Genomic DNA, 22,278 nt, shown 5'->3' on the forward strand with positions numbered 1-22,278 from the left:
ATCCTGAGTGTGTACGTTTTACTTTAATTTGATCAGGTGCATTCAGATAGGTGCACTGTGAGAAATTCCGAACCAAGTTACTATATAAAGTACCGGCTCTTCGGGTACATCATCCGTAAGATCCATTATTTACTGTAAAATAATAAAATTTGCCGAAATATTAATTTAATTGGAGTGATTCAGTGGTTTTACAGTCATTATATCTGGAAATTCACAGTGTATCAGATCTTTCGTTCCTTGACATATTCCATTAAAAATGGATTTACGGTAATCAGTCTTTAAATTTACCGGTATCCTGAGTATCGGTACATTTTATCCGGAAATATTTACAGTGTAAAAACTTTGACTCTAGTGAGAAAGATAAAACTCAATCTTCATTTATTTGAGCAATTCTGCTGTAAAATGTTTCATCTCTTTAAAATTAAAAAGTATTTTATTCCTAACATTTCTTTCCACCTAAGTGCGCAAAAAAGTATTCCTCTTATTTTTTTTAAATATTTATTTACATTTGAACTTTAAAAATCAACAGGTCTTCCTATATGAATAAATAGCTAAGTATTCATTTGTGAACGTGTAGTTTCTCTCGATAGAGTCACGCAGAAGTAGACTGTGTTCACTCCAGGGACATGAGTATCCGGATTGTGAAGAATGCAAGTGTCATTAGATGTAACACTCATCTTCATTAAGGACAGCTGTTCTGCACTTAGGGACAAATGCCTGTCCTATTCTTTTACTGTTATTCATGCTGACGTGATTTATCCCTTAAAGCTCTCTTGCTCTTGTGGGTTTCCCTATTGTTGAACGTGTTTTATGTTTGTAATAAAATATTTTATATCAAGTTAGGTATTCTATTTGAAATAATTAACATTTTAGATGATTATCTACTACTTCAGCAGCTTCATTTGCGTTTAATGTATAATGAAAAAAAATAGTTTATATATTTCTTTATCCTACTTTTACACATCATAAAATCCCGGATCAAATTACAGTATAAAGTATCAGTACTTTGGGTGCATCACTCGCAAAAGCCATTTATAATGTAAAATATTATGCCATAAGTCTTACAGTAATATTTATTTAATAAAGTGATTTAAGGATTTAACGGTAATTATATATGTGGAAACATATGTGTTATTATGTGGAACCATGTGTGGAATCTATCGGGCTTTGGTATCACATTTTTATTCTTTTGATAAGATTTTGTACGAATTTGGATAAATAGGGGTAAACTTCAGTGATCAAAGCTTTTTATTTTTATTTATTTCAACAAAACTTTATTTAGATAATTTTTTCCAATTAAGTAAACACAATGAACTAAATATAATGCAAATACGTTACAAAAGGTTTATGAGCCACTATTAATCTTTAAGTTCTTGAAAGTAAATCCAGAATTGAATATGTATGTGTTTAGTATTCAATTTCAAGTCTTGGATATTTGTCATCGTGCTTTATATTAGCCCATTGACGACGTAGCAAAGCTAATTTCAATCGAAGTTTCAAATTGAAAGTGATAGAGTTTTCAAAATTAACAACAACAAAAAAAGAAAAGAAAAAGAAACTCGAGGATCAAACATTGGAAAAAATTTACATTCGAGATAGTCTTTTTAGTTTTAACTTACTAAATGGGTAAGCTAATAAAGCTTAAACATGTGGGTAAGTTTAAACTTAACCACGTTTGCATTGCAGGTAGAGTAATACCACGAAAACTCTCTTTAGTTTGTCCATTCAAAGAACTCCCCTCTAGATTCGTTTGGAGTAAATGTGGTTGTTACGAGGCTTAACTATTGTAAGTAGGTGTGTTGGGTCATTATTTAAAACAGGCTTTGGTGCATGTCAGTGAGAGTAAGGGAAGCAGGCGAGAAGAAGCTCCCCTCTTTGAAATGAGCCTATTTCTTGCTTCCATAGCAGCAGACGACCTTAGACTTCCCGTTGCGGGGAGTTCTTTCTATGGAAAAACTATACATTTATTCTGATGTGAATAGGATTTCAAAACATTATACTTCTACGACTAGAAATATTTTTAGTCAGCTCTGTCACTGAGAGACGAGAACAATAAACAAATCAACCAACTATCTATGGGATTCAAACCTTTCTTGCCTGATTTTAAGGAATTTTAAATATAAAAGACATTTGAGAGATTTGAATAGTGATGGGCAAAGGGTATTGAGATTAAATATTTTGTGACCTTTTTAGCTAATGTTAGCATAAATAAGAAAGGGGAAAATGAGAATGGAAGAAAAGTGGAATTTAAAAAAAAGAAAACTCTCTAGTTTCCACGTTTAGAAAGGAAAGTATCGTCAAAACTATCAGAATATGGTAAAATGTACCATATTTCTGGATCTTTGGAAATGTCAAAAGCTCGAACATTTGTATTAAAGTGTTTTGGTAATGCTTTCAAGGCGCTTTGAATTTTCAAAATTAACAATAAAATATGGCTTTATAATATGTGATAAAATTTGGTAAATGTGGTAAAATATGACACTTTTATCATTATACCTTAGAGTATGGTATAAAAACGATTTTTCAGTTAAATGAATTATTTCATTTTCTTTTACTTTTATTTGTATAATTAAATAGTATTTTAGTAAATAGTAAATTTGTATAATTATTCTTTTACTTTAATATGTATAATTTACATGCTTAATATGTATAATTTTGAAAACCGAATTGTCTGCAAACCATTATCATATGATATAAAAAATTACCAAATAAAGGATTTAAACTCCGTACATTTTTGTTTTATTAAAAAGAGTTACATTGATTTTTAATCAGGAATCTCATTACTATGATCAACGGTAATTTTACCAGAATTTTGTTTTCTCCATTTACTTTAAATATTACTTTCATTTCTAAATGTTCAATATATAATATCATATTCTGAGTATAACTGCATTTCAATTGCTAAAATAGATGATATCAGGTTGATACTAATTGAATATGGCTGCCTACTTGCTAAATAAAAGGCTTCAAGTTTTGGGGCAAATTTTAGGTTAATCCTTTCTACCTCTAAAAATTAAAAAAACACTGTTTTTACAATTGTTATTTAAAAATAAAAAAAATAACTGAAAATTTCAACATCACTTATATAATACAACCTTTAATATGCTAATCAATATTTGTTGAAAACAAAGTTTCGATCGCACCACTTTTATCAAGTATCCGTTACAACATCGTGCGATTGTAAGCATAATTTAAAATTGAAGTGTTGGTGGTTACTTCAAATCCCCATTATTCCAAAAAAATACCCTTTTTTCTAACCTCTTTATTTTCGTCCTCCTTTTTTTAAAAAAATAAAGAACACAAAAATAACTTATATTAAGTTTTCACTTGGTTTCGGAAGGAAAAATTTCCCTGAAATTGATTTGTTTTATAAATATTTACTTAACTAGTGACGTGGAAAGTGTACCGAGATCAAAAATATCGCGAAACGTAGAAATCAGGAAAAAAATAGAAGGAGTTCTGCACAGAATGTTATTATGGAAAAGACGAGGAAAAAAACTTCAAAGGGAAGAATGAAACTGAAAGGGAAAGGCAAAAAAATGTAGGCAAAGAAAGAGGAAGGCAAAGATAAAAGAAAAAGGGAAATAGAAGAGGACGAACACTGACGGTAATACGCCGAAAGAAATTTCTTATTCCAAATAGATATTCCAGACACACACCCAGAATTGCATACCAAACAGACTGCAGCAGCTTCTACATTCGCTTTTCACTCGTAAAGAAATTTATGTCAAAGCTTTGGATTATAAGGACCGTAAATTTTGGCGACTGTACCTATGAAAAATACTTTCTCTTTTCTCTTGATCAATTGGCAAACGGTACATTCCTCCTACAACTTTCAGTTGTTCGCTCTCCAAGATATTGAATCGACCTCTTGACCTTCTGCTTCCGGGCTTTTTTTTTAAAAGTGACTTTTGTTTTTCGACAGCCGGTGTTTGACACGGTTCCAAAGTACACGTTTTTTGTTTTGTCTCACGTCAATATGTGTCTAAAATAGATTTTTTTTATTTTGTATCTAAGCGAACTATTGAGTTCAACCTTTTCTTAAAATGCGTTTACGATCATTTTTTTTTTTTTTGCTTTAAGAGTTATACACTATTAATAAACTTCTATAAATATACTGTGATCTTTATATTTATATTAAAGAACAGGTATAATAACTATTTAATGTTTAAACCATGGTGTGGTGGCGGAGTTATCGATCATGCCAACCTTTCATCTATCAAAAGGTACCTCGTGATTGAATCAAGTTAGCATGTCTTATATCAGTGAATTGATGTTTAATTTTCGCAGTGGTAGTTACGCCACAATACACCCCCACCAGAATTTTATCAGGGATAGAATTCGATGAACGGATTCTACTAGTTGCTGTACTAGTGAAAGACCGGGAGAGCTGGTTTTAAGGTCACCGAGCTTTTGAGTGCTGAATGGGACGGGTGTATTAACTTCCCAGTCGTAGTCGCTACTGTGTTGCCATTAGCAGTCGAGTGTATGCAGGCAAACGTTGTGTTTAATCGAGACGAGACTGAGTAGCAACAGCGTGAGGAGTGGGATGATATCGCAGTCACAAGTAGCAAGTCAACTGTTCAATGTGTACCATCCAACGAAGTAGGCGTTACCAGATTGAAGTGGACGTCACTGTCAAGATTTTTGCGAAGTGGGCGTTACTGTGTGTTCAAATCACGTCCGGAGGTCACCAATGTGGGGGCGGAGTTATCGATCATGCCAACCTTTATCTATCAAAAGGTACCTCGTATTGAGTCTAGTCTGGTCTAGTGCTGTCGGCTGGTCGGGGTGCCTGAGACCGGAACGGCCCTTTACCCTTTTATCATGAGATGAGGATCCTTGTGGAGTTTCCTTGTTGTCCTTGCTATCTAAAATTGATAGTAAACCTCGTGATTGAATCAAGTTAGCATGTCTTATATACCAGTGAATTGATGTATAATTTTCGTAGTGGTAGTTACGTCACAATGGGAATAAGCACAGTTATAGGATAATTTGATCAAATGAATTAAAAAAAAAAGATCAAATTACTACTCCAGGAGCATAGCTTCGTACACAGAGAAAAAAAAAGTATGATCAAAACTTTCAGAATATGGTATAATTTACCATGTTATAGTCTTTATGGAAACACTAAAACTCGGTACTTTTTACCGAAGCACTCTGGCAATAATTTTGTAGAACTAACCATAAAATCTGATTTTATAATATGTGATAATGTAATATTATGTGATATAATATGTGATGATGTGATAATGTTTTAAAGTTTGGGGGCCAAACAGTGCATTCCTACATCTCACCAAGATATCGAATCGACATCTTGACCTTCTTCTTCCAAACTTTTTTAAGAGGGACTTTGTCTTTCGACAGCCGATGTTTGACACGGCTCCAAAATGCACGTTTTTTGCTTTATCTCAAGCCAATATGTGTCTGAAATGAATTTTTTTATGTTTTGCATCTTAGCGAACTATTGAGTTCAACCTTTTCTTAAAATGAGTTTACGATCATTTTTTTGCTTTTATGTTAAGAGCATATACTTTTATATTACTAAGAAACCTCTATAAATATATTCTGACATTTATATTTATATTAAAGGAGGGGCATAATAAGAATTTGAAGTTTAGACCATGGTAATAGACGCAATTATGGGATAATTCAGCAAATTAGTAAAAAAAATCAAATAATAAATCTAGGAACTACACAGAGAAAACAAGTATGGTTAAAACTATCGGAATATGATAAAATTTACCATTTTTTTGCCATAAAAACACGGTAATTTTTACCGAATCACTCTGGCAATAGTTTTGTAAAACTAATAATAAAATCCAGTTTCATAATATGTGATAAAATTCAGTAAATGCCGTAAATATTGGTATATTTATCGTAGTTTCTTAGAGTATAGCATAAAATTTTTTTCGGTGAAATATACTTTTTAGTATTGTATTTTTTATTAAATGTGTGGTGATAAGATTCATAATTTTGAAAAACCAGAATTGAATGTAAACTGTTACCACGTGAAAGCAAAAATTACCGAATAAATTGTATTAATACCGTAATATGGTTTTATTAACCAGAATTATGATTAAATTTCCTTCAGAAATGATACCATCATATAGTTCGGTAGTTTTATCACAATTTCAATTGAGGCTACAAAGTACTATTGTTAAAAGAAATCTTTATATACTTTCCTATTATGAGAAACATCAAGAAATATGCATTACATCATTTGTATTTATAGTAATGAAAAGGCATAGTAAAAAAACTATGTTTTTAACTGGAAAACAAAAATACACATAAAGAAAGAAATTCCGGAAATATTACTGAACTGTATAGTAATGGCAATCATGCTTTTTTAAATTTTTTTATTTATTAAAAAAACATAATTTTGGATAATACAACCAAAACTGGCGATATTAAACGATTCATTAGATAATTGTTACATTTATATGGTAACGGTTTACCAGGAATTCCGGTTTTCGAAATTATTGTTCTTATTAATATGCATTTAGTAAAAAATATAGCACCGAAAATAAATTTAATGGAACAAAATGTTTTTATGTCATGCTCTAAGGTATAATGACGATATTACTGAATTTTATCACATTAATAAAACTTTTTAAGTTATAAAACTATATTTTATAGCCAGTTTTACCAAAATTATTACTAAAGACCTCCGGTTAAATTTACCGAGCTTTTCTTAAAGACAAAAACGCCGTTAATGTTTGCATATTTTGGTAGTTTTGATCAAACTGTTTTTCAGTGCAATTATACAAAATTTTAATACATGTATTGTATGAAAAATCAAAAAAGGACAATTCCAAGAGAATTGTTTTTTAGTAGAAAGAAAATTACAATTGTTGAAACAAACTACTTTTATTAAGAGCAGTATTAGTTAAAATAATTTTATATACTTTGGTATTATTAAAAATCATCGATAACTAAGTATTATTATATCATTTACATTTAAATTAAAATACAGATTCACTAAGTAATTTATGACACACATTTTAGAAAAACACGTAAAAATAATTTAACTAAAGCTTTCCTATATATATTGATTAATAAAATTTAAAATTGAAGGGATATTAACTCCAGGGGAATTTCTGTTGCTGCAGTAAACAAAACTCAGATACAAAGTATAATATCACATACTACGAACACTACTTCTTCAAGATCTTATCTTTTAACAACCATGGTGATGACGTAAAGAATCATTGATTATGGTCAGCAGACGTGTTCGGCTTGTCCAAATACCTTCAAAGGTATTAAATATAACAAATTAGGAGTGTATTGCTACTTGTTGCGTATACTGATAGTTAATCTGTGTCTAAAAGTCTTATTTCGAAAGTTGAGTGATACCCCAAAGCCTGACTAGCACACTTTAATTATTTAGATGCTCTCAATAAATGATTTCAATTAACAGTAAATTACTAAAAAATTGACCAGTATGTCGTTCAGTTTGCTTTTAAGTGTTATAAAAAATTTAATGTTAAGTTGAGCCATGTTTTATTTTAAGTCAATATCAATATGTTATCAATAGTGTGCAACATATAGCTTGAACCAAAATTATAAATATAAATTTCATCTCCATGTCTTTCAAATTGCCATGTCAAGTTGCAAGTTAGGTAATCGAGTCATGTATTTGGTTAACTGAAGCAAAATAAGAATGGCCAGCTTTAGGTAAGCCTTATTTCCATTATTTTAATATTTTTGTATAATTAATTACTAGATTATAAATAAAAAAATTAAAATTGTGTAGTACAATGGCTTTTACGTTTATTAGTATCGAGTTATTAAGTGGAATTAAATAATTAAATTTGAATAGATTCGAAAATTTTTTCAGTTTAAATAGTTTTATTATATCGTGATTCTGTGTCTTGGTGCCATAGTATAGTTCAACTTAGTTAGTTCAGCAATAGTTAGTTCAACAATATACTATTTAAATTTCTTACTAGTATCGTGATATACTATATTAAAAAATAAAACTCAACTTGAGTTGAATAATTTTTTCTATTAAGTTGAATATAAACGAAGAGAATGATTCTGGTACAATTATCGTATTCTATGAAAATCAGATTTCTGAAAAAAAAAGCATGATTCTGATTATTAAAACTGAAATAAAGTGCATTTAAACCAATCATTTCAAAATGTTTCCGCCTTATGGTAACGGTTTACTGAAAATCTAGTTTCCAGAGTTATATTTCTTATTACTACATATTTAGTATACAATAAAGTAAAACCGAAAGCAAACTTAACTGAATAAGTGGTTTTGATACCGTGCTTTACAAACATTATAAAATCATATTTTATTGTTAATTTTATGAAAATCATTACCAAAGCGATTCAGTCAAAATTACCAAGATTTCTTGTGCTCTCATAGAACCAGAAACGTAATAAATGAGTCAGTTTTGACCATACTTTTTTTCTCAGTGTAAGTATTGTGTAGCTCAGGGTTTACATTGAAAAAAGAAATAATGTTCAACAGGAGCTTCACTATGCGTTGAGTTTGAACTTCACTCGTACAAACTTGAGTTCCACACGATGTTCTTACACAGTGAAGAGCATCACATGACTGACTGTTGGAAGCAAAATAATAAGTGACACATCAGTAATAGAAAAAGGTTACAAATTTTTTAAATTATAATTAAGTCCGACATAGGCTTTACTAAGTTATGGGATGTCCAAAAATTTAATCAAAATTCGAATTCTATAGAAAACACTGTTTTTCCCCATTATATAAATATTTTATTGAATCATAAAGTGCATAGAATGCTGTTATGTATTGAAAATGACCACCATGGCATTACTGGTACATACGCAATTTTTATCTAAATTTTCCAAGCCTATTTTGCATAAATGTGACTAAATTCCATTGCTGAAAGTTGAATCGTTTTCATCAATTCACTGGAGAATGTGAACTTGTCAGTATAAACCTTCGTCTTTAAGTAACTCCATTGAAATAAATCCAGGGGCGTTAAATATTATGATTTAGGGTTCGAATTCCGATCACAAAAACGAGTAAATACACAACTAGAAAATGACTCATGTAGTAATTGGATTTTTTAACAAGTTGTATGGCATATCACATCGTTTTGTTAACATGTTAACATGTTCCACATGTTTCAACGTGTGTATTGGACGGTCAGCCTGTTTAGCATCCCGAATTGATCCAATCTACTAGAATTTTTCATGAAATCTCATTACAGTTGATGAAGTAAAATCAATATTTCGACCATACTTCTTACGAAATTCCATACCTAAATTTCACTATTTTCAGAATAGTGTTAAAAAGAATAAGAACGCGTCATTTTTTCGTGCAGTGTTGCATTTTAACTTACTCTACTCAACTTGAGTCACCATGAAACAAGTTGAGTTGCAACTAACTAGTATTTTTCAATTTAGTAGTTCATTAAAACTGAAACTAACTCAAAACATCAAATGATTTGCGAGACAAACTTTCACTATTTTTAAAATAATGCTCAAAAAATAAGAACGCATCATTTTTTCATGCAATATTAAATTTTTACTAACCCTGAACTATAAACTGTCATGCTCAATTTTTTTTGGTTGAAATGAATAAATTAATTAATTCTCCATTTAATTCGAATCTTTGCGAAAACCCCTTTGGCACAATCTTAATTTAACTTCCACAAGTGTCGTGTAGCTAACTTTCGGAATGAGAAAAATGAAGTTAAACTTGAGTTTAATCACTTTACGTATCATAAATAACTGTATCTAGTAACAAGTTATTTATTTTATACTTTATTTTTATTTTTCCAAGAAATATTATTAAATTAGTTTCTTTATTCGGTTTAAATCCCAAATCTCTTCAACAAAATACAAGTATTTTATGTAATTTTTGTAGCAGGATGGTGAACTCGATTGGTAGACATAAACATAAAGAATCTTAAGAATCAACGCAGAAAGTTTTCCCACAAACAACAGCAGAATGTTTTGTTCTTAAAGTCGCCTCGAAATTGCTCATGAAAAGCAACAGCGAAAACATTTTCGGAACGATATGTTTCCAATTCTAAACACAAAAATTCCTTTTCTTCGTAGGAAGAATGTATCGTAACGTAATTTCAAAACATCTGCTGCCACCTCCAACAATGAAAGTCTCAGGAAAAATCCATTTCCCTTTATTAAGTCCTTCTGCTTTAAGGGGGAGACAATTGATATGGCGTTAAACTGACACTAATTTTGGCGCCTTGTGTTATAAGTTCTTCCAACTTCAACCTTTTTGGTGGAGCTGTGGGCAAAATTACTGCGCCTTTTTCCCCAAAGAAAGCTCATTTCTGTCATATAAAACAACCAGGTCTTGCAGTTATCGAGCTTTTAATTGGTAATCTCTTTACTTTCTCTTTATTCCGAAACTATGTGTGATGTTGAAATAGCTTCACTGACTCTAATACCACACTTGTCGTAAATTACGTCTTTTCAAAAGAAATTTTGTCGGTATATTTCCAAATAGGAGACTCAATTTGAGACTTTCTTTAAGAGGATTTGTTTCAAATAGTATCATATTTAGATTTTACTAAAATAAAATTAAATATTAGCTTTACATTAATTTGCGTAAGGTATAACAGTTGACTTTATTAATATCATTAAATTTAAACTACAAATTAAATAGACAATACTTAGGTAATGGATCTAACGTTTATTGTTCAAACAATGGATGCAAATTAACTGTGTATTTATGTAAACATTCTTTTACTGTAATTGAGAGAAAACTTTTCATACTTGACTCTAACAACTCCTTGTTCCTGAGTTTATAGATTCTTTATGTAAAACGATAAATTGAAAAGAAAGAATAGAATGAATTTATTGCATTAGGATTTACACAGTTGCAAAAATCATTTGGCAACTGTGTAAATCTTAATGATTTGGCGCGTAATCTTAATGATTAATAAAATCTTAATAATTTGGCTTAATTAATCCACGTTTATATTTAAATCTTATGATTTGGTTATTATCTTTCAAAGTTTGGAATTCCCGAATCATTTTTACCCAGTAGCTTATTGTAGCTTATCAAGTGAAGATAAAACGAAGTGAAGATAAAACAAAATGAAGATAAAACAAAGGAAAATTATAGATATATACAAAAGGGGGGAGGAAATAATAATGATGAAAATAACAAACATCTGATTTAAAAAATTAAAAAAAAAGGATGAAATTTTTTTAAAAAAAACCCGGAAAATAAAAGATATAATCTTTTCATCAGCCCACACTATTATATCCGCAAAAAAGAGTGCTTACTGATATTGTATCAATATAGCCAAAGCAAAATATATTAATACAATAGTGATATATATATATATATATATATATATATATACAGAGATGCCAATTGCTCCGGACGCGCCAAAATAATTAAAAATACGGTAAATAACTACAAAGTAAATTTTGCAAATATTTGACTAATTTTGCTTGCTTTTTAAGAGGTGCATGACATAAGTTCTATAAAGTGGTGAATTATATCAGCCTACGAATTATTTAGAAATAGTGGTGACTAAAAATTTACTAAACCAAGAATCATAATTGATAAACTACCACTTTAAAATATGCATTTGCAGTCCGGAGCAAGTTGGCATCTTCGTATATATACATAGATAGATACCCCTTTTCATATTCCAGGAGAACATAAAACACTTCAAAGAAATAAGAACATATCCCTAGTATCAATAAATGTTTGGATTTTAGATATCAGGTTAAGTGGATAGTAGAGTTTATAGTGTTATATTCTATTTCAAAAATTCTTTATTTTTACCAGACCTTCATGTTCAAGTTTAAAAGCAGCGTGAAATAGTTTTAATAGTTTGGCCAATATAATATGTAAATTGGAATCGATATTTACAATAATTTATTTGGTGTTAAATATTTAGGAAGAGTTCTATACAAAAATATAACTGGTTTAGAAAGTAGAAATTTTATGATAAAATAAGTTTATAAGTTTAAGAATAATTCTAATAGAAAATTACTAATTTAGCACAAAATTATGAATCAAAAGTAATTTATAAAACAATTGAACACAAAAACATAGTTAAATTTCTTGGCATTTATAAATATACTTTATAAATAAAAAAAAAAAATTGTTTTATAAAAAGAAATTACGAATAACTTTTCCAATAGAGATTTTTTTTTAAATAAAAGAATGTCTGAATCATTGTGATTTCTCATATTTTCTTTCTAAAAAGTCATTTTAAATTTTCAGTGCAAATCGTTTCAAGAATTAATATAACAATTATTTCTCAAAAATTTAGGAAATAGCAAGGCTTTGAAACTTGTTTGATCTCATAAAGTTATCCAACATGCGAATGCAACAAATAGTTATTATAATTATAATTTCGTGTTACGCAGGCAAAGAAAATTACAAAGAAAATAAAACACACAAAAGATATATCTAAGAAATACATGTCAGCTACGAATTATTTAAAAAAATACAAGTAAAAGATAACAAATTTCACAAAATGCGTTACCAAAGAGAAAAATATACAATTTTTTTTTTCCTACATCATTACCTATGCTCAAGTTTTAAGGGATCAAATCAGATTTTACAAAAAGGATTAAAAGCCTACTGCATTGTAATCAGAGGATTATAAACCATATCTTTAAAAACAGGCGGCTGAATAAAAATGTTTTGACAAAACTAAGCACGCACTTATTTTAAGCAAATAAATTGAATGTTTTTTCTTCTTTTTTGTGATTTATTTTGTCTTTACTACAAAAAAATGTTGTTTTGTAATTATTTTATTCAGTTTAAGCTGATAATAATTAAAAAAGTAATGAGACATAAGTTTTTTGTTTAGTTTATTTCTGTGTTGTATTTTTTCCCCTTTTTTTTAGTTTTTTATTGTAGTCTGATAAATTTAAAAAATAATCTATATAGCTCTCTTGCTGATTTCAGGCGATGTACTTTACGGATAATTGCATTTTAAATTGCATTGTGAACCATTTTCAAAATGAAAAAAACTTAACTTTAGAAAACGCATAATATTTAATTTAAAATATAATGATAATTATTATAAATAGCTGTAAAAATAAATGAAATTTTATTTATTTTTTCTGTTCTTCGTTCTTACTTTGATAATAAAACATTTTTACTTGAAAGTTGGATATTTAGTGGGATTGTCTATTATATTTTAAAGACAAACGAACAATTTTTCAAAGAGAAATGCAGTTCATAATTAAAACTTTTTTTTGACGTTTTGAGCATTTTTTGAAGACAGAAATAATAAATAGTGAGTAATGTAATTAAATGGGTTTATAGAAAAAATTACAGTTGTTTTAAGATTTAAAAAGAAATAGAAAGTATTGTTCGCGAGATAATATTTATACATTATGCGTTTATAAATATTATTAAAAAATTGCTATAATAAAAGCAATCTATGCTTAATAAAAGCAATCATAAAATATTTATAATTGAAGAATTATTCGAATGTTTTTTCACATATAGTATCTGATACTCATTCTACCTGATGAAAACCTAAATTTTTAAAACAAATTTAAAAGTTTTACAGATTATATTAGTAGAAAAGTAAATTAAAACATTTTCAATGCATGTTTAGTTTTGAATTAGTAGATATTTTGAAGAAAAGAATTTTCAAACTCTTGAGATTGAAATTACATAAGGAAAAACGAAGAGTTTAATTTAACTAAGATTTAAAGTATTTTAAAGTATTATATTGCTTCGAAATACAAATATAATATAACCGCAATAATATAATGAATTTAGGAATTTTAAATAAAAATTCAACATAAAAATTAATAGTTGAAAACGTTCTAACATAATTATATTTTCTAAAAGAAGTTGTCTTTTCAACGAATAGTTGTTAAGCTTTTGAGAAACATTATTTTAAAAACTTAAATAAATTGAACTTGCAGAAAATATAATAAAAATGTAGTATTTTCAGATAATTGAAACATATTTTAACTTTTTTTAACGATATATATTACGCAAATAACAAAAAAAGTTAAAAGCCGTTTCTAAGTTTATTCATTAAAATTTGTAATGTTTGAAGAATCAAAAATAATTACTATAGCAGTGAAACATCATTTGAAATTAACATTTTTAGCTATATTACTTTTTATTAAGACACCTTAGAAAAATCCTTACATTGTAATAAAATGATTAAAATAAGTCGAAAACTTACAGAATAATTATATAAATTTGCGTTCTAATTTGTATTGCACTTATTAATAATATTAAAAAATTAAGTTAGATCTAGGTGAACGTAGATTTTAATGGTAGCCGCAATCAGTAATGCAGCTTTACTTACTCTGAATAAATTTATCAATTGAATTAACATTAATATTAAATTAATATTAGGCTTCGTTAGAAAAAATATTTCCCAAAGGAGAAGAAAAAAAAATTATTAAGATATGCTTGAAAAAATTTTGCAAATTAATATATATATATATATATATATATTTAAGAAGATTATTTATTTATCAAAGTGTTAAAAACGTCTTTCTAGTTCCACAAGGAAATATTTCTCAGAGGAAGAGAGAGAGAAGAATTTTATTATTTTGTTTACTTTGGATAAAAAAAGAACTTCATTTGTGTCCTAATTTTATTGTAACCTTTGCCTCACACGAAATTAAGAAAACAAATGTCATAAAACGTTTTGGGGACATATGATACACATTCATTTAGCGAAAGAAAGAGATTTGGAAAAAATAGTTGCTCACATTTTGAATAACAAATTGCACTTGTGCAGTCAGAATATTTCGCATGACTTTTTTTCTTCAAAAAAATATAAAGAAAGAGAAAATATTTTGAATGAAAGAGTTGGCATGCTTCAGTTAGTCTAGTAAGCATTTTGAGTTTTACTTGATTCGTGAAAATCAAAAGCAATCTGAAGCGCAAGTGAAGATTCCTAGGATTCGCTGTGTTTTAAAACAATAACAAATACGTTCTAGTTTCTTGTAATAGCTGCCTGCACTTTATAAAAATACCGAAGATATATCTACATTTTATCTGTTATTCTCCTGCAAAAGTCTTGTTATATTTAAAAAATTGCTTTGTTTAAAAAAAAAATGTTTTGTTTATCAAAGTTGAAATGTCTTTCCAGTTTTTCGAGAAATCATTTCTCAGAGAGAGAGAGAGCAATTTTATTATTTTGTTTACTTTGGATAAAACACAAATTTAATTTGTGCCCTAATTTTATTTTCTGAAGTTTTACGGCATACACTAAAAGAGGAGTACTTTTAGATTGAGTTTGACGTCTTCGTTCCGTGGCTTCTAAAATTTTTAAACAAGGAATAAATAATAAGATCATCTCTTATAAAAGTCTTCCATCAACGCGTCTTTCTGTCTTAATCGATTGATAGAAATTCTCAATTCAACAGCTTTGTTATTGCGAAAAATTAATTTGGACTACAAATAAGAAATATCTAAAGTTTTTGTATTAAACAACAGTTGTTTGAAAATAAGAATTGTCCTAATGTAAAAAATATATTGGATTCTTGGCTACCTCATTGATCAACTTCCGAACTGCATGTAAATCAAAAGACAAGGGAACTACTGTATCAAGCTTATCTACTGTATCAAGCTGTACTGTATCAAGCTGTATCAAACTCACCCACACTTGCATTACATGCTGAAGAAAACCATGAAAACCCATAAATAAACTAAAAAAAGCATGATCAAATCTACTGGAATATCAAAATATTCATTGTGCTTCTGGATTTATGAGAGCATTAAAAAGATAAGTAATTTTTACTTTTGGTATTGATTTTGACAAAATTAAAAAAAATATAAGGTTTTATAATGTGTGATAAATTTTACTAATTGTAATAAAGGTTGGTAGATACTTTATATCATATCATAGAAACGATTTATTCAGTAAAATTCATTGTTCAATACTACAGTCGTGTATTTAATGAAAATTTGTGCATTATATTCATTTGAAGTAATTCTAAAACTTTTTATTTACAACAATATTTAAATTTAAAAATTGCAGTAAATGCTGCTCTAAAATTGTATTAATAATTGTTATAAAACTTTCGTTTATAATACATAATTATCCAAACTTCCCAATGTATAAATAACTTTATTGAATGATTTAATTTCGGAAATTAAAAAAAGTGTTAAAAAGTTCAGTTAAAAAATTTAATCGTAAATCCTAAATAGCCAATTAATTATTTATTTTATAATAGCCAATTATTTATTTAATTTAAAACAAAAATGAAGTATAATTAATGTTTAGCGAAGTTCAGCAAGCATCAAAAACCTCTTATTGCGATGGTATTTAATGAAAGAAAATAAAAAAAGAATTAGGATGTTAATTGTATTTATGCTGAATTTAAGCTTTTGATAATTATTGGCACCGAAAAAATCAAGTAATAAAAGATGAATAGAAAACTTTGGAAAAGACATGTGCCAAATGTTTCTTAACTAAGTTAATATAATTAAATCAAAATAAAAAAAGAGTTTAAAAACATTTTATGCTAAAGTAATAAATATGAATAATCTTCTGCATAAAAGCACTCTGGAGTCTTATGTAATTAATACATCGATTTAGTAGTCATTTTATTAACCATAATTCTATTATATTTTGAATTTATCATAAAGTGATGTGATATAAATAACTTTATTTTTTAAGGCTTGCAATGAATGTTTTAGATGATAATTGAAGAGCTATTTAAATTAATATTCCGTTTAGTTGTAAAAAAATTTTCCCAAAGGAGAAAAAAAAATTATTATGAAATGTTTAAAAAAATATTCACAAATTAATATATATATATATATATATATATATATATATATATATATATATAAATAAATAAATAAATAAATACAAGAAAACACTAAGAAAGTTAAGAAAAACAATAAGTTTCATTTATTGCGCTTAAGCTGCAAGTAAACAGCACTCATTAGATAAGTTCAAAATGAAGAATAAAACAAAGAAAAATTATAGACATATGAAAAAAAGGGGGTGGGAAATAATAAGTAAAAAAAAATAACAAACAACATTTTATTAAAATGAAGAAGAGAAAAAAAAATGAAATGTTAATTAAAAAACCGGAAAAAAAAGCCGGAAAAAATATATAATCTTTTCTTTAGCCCACACGATTATATCCGCAAAACAGAGTGCTTTCTGATATTGTATCAATAAAGCCAAAGCAAAATATATTAATACAATAGTGTGAGGAGCACTCAAAAAATTTTTTTATAAAATAACTACATAAAAATAGATCATAAAAAGTAAAAATAACATGTAGAAACAGATCATAAAATAAAATAAAAAGTAAAAACATTAAAAAGGGGGGACTATAAAGCGAGTAGCAAAATCATAACAACTTACTTGGACGGATATTTTTCAAGAATGATTTAAAAATGTTTTCGCAGAAAGATTGCCAGATTACAAAATATGAAAACAAAAGATGAAAACAAAAGCGCAAATAGAGTGTAACAAGAGGGTTTTAAAGTGTCGTTCTTACTGCACTGCTGAAGTGATTTGTTATTTTGAGTTTTGATTTGTTAGTTACTTGCGCACATCCATTTTGGGCCCATCCTTGGTAACTAACAAATCAAAACTCAAAATAACAAATCACTTCAGCAGTGCAGAAAGAACGACACTTTAAAACCCTCTTGTTACACTCTATTTTCGCTTTTGTTTTCATCTTTTGTTTTCATATTTTGTAATCTGGCAATCTTTCTGCGAAAACATTTTTAAATCATTCTTGAAAAATATCCGTCCAAGTAAGTTGTTATGATTTTGCTACTCGCTTTATAGTCCCCCCTTTTTAATGTTTTTACTTTTTATTTTATTTTATGATCTGTTTCTACATGTTATTTTTACTTTTTATGATCTACTTTTATGTAGTTATTTTATAAAAAATTTTTTTGAGTGCTCCTCACACTATTGTATTAATATATTTTGCTTTGGCTTTATTGATACAATATCAGAAAGCACTCTGTTTTGCGGATATAATCGTGTGGGCTGAAGAAAAGATTATATCTTTTTTTCCGACTTTTTTTCCGGTTTATTAATTAACATTTCATTTTTTTTTCTCTTCTTCTTTTTAATAAAATGTTGTTTGTTATTTTTTTTTACTTATTATTTCCCACCCCCTTTTTTTCATATGTCTATAATTTTTCTTTGTTTTATTCTTCATTTTGAATATATATATATATATATATATATATATATATATATATATATATATATATATATATATATATATACATATATATATATATACATATATATATATATATATATATATATATATATATATATATATATATATATATATATATATATATATATATATATATATATATATATATATATATATATATATATATATATATATATATATATATATATATATATATATATATATATATATATATTATCAATAAAGAGATATATTATATTATCATACGATCAGATCATTACTAATAAGTTTTTTTTTTTTTTTAATCTATACTTACTTCTTGCTGTTAGAACTTGGGACGCTGATGTCACTAATAGCAAAAGACTACTGGGACATATGCATCCCAGCAAGATAATGTTTTTATTGTTTTTGTATGATACACTTTCCAAATCATAGAAATTATGGTTCAAAACATTGTAAAAGTGAATTAATTTTCACACAAATCTTCACAAACGTTATTTCTTCAGTGATCTGTCGCCATGACAGTTTTACACGTGGTGCTAATCATCCTAATAGAATGAAGACTGTAATATTCAAATATGCTCTTAAAATATAATATATTTGACTCAGCAGTCGCTAGGGGCATGTATGTCCCGCAAGGTTTGAAATTGTTAAAATTTCTTTTGTTATTAATTCGGGCAGTTTTTGTGAGGCTTTTGAGCTTCTGAAAAAGGTAAACTTATTCTAAGACAAAAGTCTCTTATCTGCTAAAAGCATAGAGTACATCTATTTAAAATGTCTCGAAAGAAACAACATTAGCCAAAAATAAAATAAAATAAATAAAAGCGTTTTTTAAGTGTAGGCTTTTATTAACATAATGGAAATGCAATCCTTTTTTTAAAAAATATAATGAGAATGATTTCAATAACTTATATAAAGAAAATAGATTTACCCGTAATGATGTATACACTTAAAACTCACTAGATTATAAATTTGCGTAATTCCTCTTTATCATCATTTTCCTTTGAAGAACATTTTCAATGTTAATGCATTGCGAAAATTACTTTTATTAAGCGGTAACAACAACACTTTATTACTAAAAAAGCAATTTAATATTTAAAATAAATATTTATAAGAATAAACATAATTTAACCTTTAAAATGCCTTAAAACACAGTGTAAGCTAAAATGCGTCAGAGATTAGGTTGAAGAAGTATATGACAGTTACAAATTGATTTACACCAAAATAAATAAAAGAAAATTTGTTTTACAATGCAAAGTATGAATTTTTTTTTTATTTAAAGCTTGTTTTTCTCAGAATCATTGGCTATGCTGTTGTTTTAAGGGATCAAATCAGATTTTACAAGAGGGATTAAAGGTCCACAGCATTATAATCCCAGGATTACGAACCATATCTTTTAAAACAGGCGGTTGCATAGAAATGTTTTTGACAAAACTACGAGTTTGCTTTGTTTGTAGCCAAAGCAACTAAAAGTATTTTTTTTCTACAGTAATTCTTTTCTTTCTTACGTACAGAATTTTTTTTTTGTTTAGTTTTGACTGATGTTGGTTAAATGGAAGTGGAATAAAGCAAAGATTTTTTTTTTCCTTTAAGGTAATTTTTCAATAAATTATAAAATAAAATTATAAGAAAATTATAAAATAAAATTATAAGAAAATTATAAAATAATTGTAAGTTTTTACGAAAATTTTTTTTAACTATCTGACTTTTATTAAAAAAAAATATATTGTAAAGGAAAATCAATTTGAATAAAAGAGATAATTTAGATATTTTAAATACATAAAAAGTAAAATTGATGTTCACAAGCCCAAACTAAAACCATTTTCTAAAAATATGGGCAATTATTTAGTTTCTTTTGTATTTAAATTATCTTTACTGATATTGATTTTATTTTACATATTCGAATTAACCTGACGGGAGAAAAATCACACCAAGAAGGAGTTGTGCTAGATAAAACCAATTTAGTATATGCTTGTTTATACATCTAAAAGGTGATATTTATTGAAATTTCGCATTCGGCTTATAAGGTTGGCTCCAGTAGTGCCACTCTGAACATGCAAATCAGGTTTGCTTTAAATACGTGTTCTACAGTTCGTCAAAGTTATTTTTCGTTAAATTTTGACACGGTGAAATTCTGTTAGTCGAAAATTTCTTTAAGAAAACGAAGAAGCCATTATCAACAGCGTACTGATTTTGAATGTGGTCGAGTAATAGGGCTGCGAGAAGGTGGATTGTCTTTCCGCTATATTGCAGAATGATCGGGAGAAATATATCCCTTTTTCATGATTGTTGGCAGCAGTTGTCAAGGGAAAGGAAGCTTCAAAAATACCGGGTTCTGGGCGGAACGCAGCACTACTCAAAGGGAAGATAATCGTATACAGAGTATGGCTGTGGGGCACAGTACTGCGTCTGCACAAGAAATTCGAGGTGCAGTTGGCACTGCAGCGACACAACAAACTGTTACACATCGGCTATTTCAAGCCCAGCTCCGAGCGAGACTCCCTGTAGCTTGTATTAAACTCACTCTAAATCACTGCCGTTACGATATGAGTGGTGTCAAGTAAGAGTTCACTGGAAGACAGAGTTAAGATCTATTATGTTTTCTGATGAAAGTCGGTTCTGTCTTGATGCCGTATATTGGTCAGAAGAGGCCAGGTAAGCTTTGAAGTAGTTACTGAAATTGCAAAACTAATTTTGTAATTTAACTTTTTTAAAATTATTATTAGAAAATTCATACACCAGTAAAACATTGATGATTGATAAAATTTAAACTAATAATGTTGGTCCTTAGACTAACATTATTTTTTGTATCCATCTCAAATTTCTGCGGAAACTTATTCTTGAGTCGTTAACCTTATTGTTTTAAATTTTTAAGTTATGTTTCAACAAGTTTACTGTCAACAGATATATAAGTAAAGAATTTTTGTAATTCCCGGTTTGACAACCAGGGTGTTCAACGGCATATTTGTAAAAAAATTGCTATCAGCATTGTGAACCGGTTGTTTCTATTTTTCAATCAAATTGGTGCTTATCTTTCTTAAACTAAACTAGCTTCAAGACATTTTAACAAATTTGTGAAAGATGCATTGTTATTACCCATTTTTAGATAGTATTGAGTAAGTACAAGGTTAAAAATAATTTTGGTATAACTACCACACTATTACAGTGTCACCTATTACCATAATAACATTTCATTTACCAATTTTTTCCTCAATATTGTCAAGGTTAACCAGAAAATCAGGTTTACAAAATTATAGAGCTTATTACCACAGATTTAGTAGAAATTGCAAAACTGAAAAATAGAGTTAACCAGAAGAAGGTTATTATTCCAATAATTATTATGGAATAATGATTATTATCATTGTAAAATAACCCAATTTTACCACGTTTACCAAATTTTATCACACATTATAAAACCATATTTTATTGTTAATTTTACCAAAATAATTACCAAAGTGATTCAGTAAAAATTATCGAGCTTTTTGGTGTTTCCATAGAGCCGGAATCATGACAAACTTTAACATATTCTGATAGTTGTTACCATACTATTTTTCTCTGCAGATCTTTTTTTCGATAATTAGCAATGGTTTTTATATTTAAGAGGAAATACTAGCTTAGACAAATATTTATTCAAAATAGCATAAATTTGTCGCTTTTCTCCTAATAAATAAAATAAAAAATAAACCTTAATTATTCTTCTGCAATGTTCTTAAACGAAAAGTAATAAAAATTCATTGAAAAAAAATAATGCATTAGATTAAAGCAATTTTTAGTTCCAAAGCAAAAAAATAACTTTGAAGTAAAAGCTAATTGCAATTAAAGAGTAAAAATCAGTACTTTATTTATCCAGCAATTAAATAGCATTACTTCTGGTGGTATTCAATATAAATAAAGAACCTTTTGAATTTTCAAGGAAGACAAAAAAATTCTACAAAGAATGTTCAGCTTATTTTTCCTTAATGTAAATTAAACCTTTGAGAACTATTATCTAAATTGCTAACTCTTTAGGATAAAACCAACAATAGCGGTAACTGTTACACGAGGCATTTTCTTGGCTCTGATCTCTCTGAATGGGGTTTTCCAGTCAGAGTATAAACGGAACAAACCATACTACTTTGCAATAAAGCACTAAAAGGATAAAAGTTCTTTTTATAC

This window comes from Parasteatoda tepidariorum, chromosome 8 (assembly GCF_982258835.1).
Source record: "Parasteatoda tepidariorum strain Cologne lab strain chromosome 8, Ptep-v5.0, whole genome shotgun sequence".
NCBI classification, from domain to species: domain Eukaryota; kingdom Metazoa; phylum Arthropoda; class Arachnida; order Araneae; family Theridiidae; genus Parasteatoda; species Parasteatoda tepidariorum.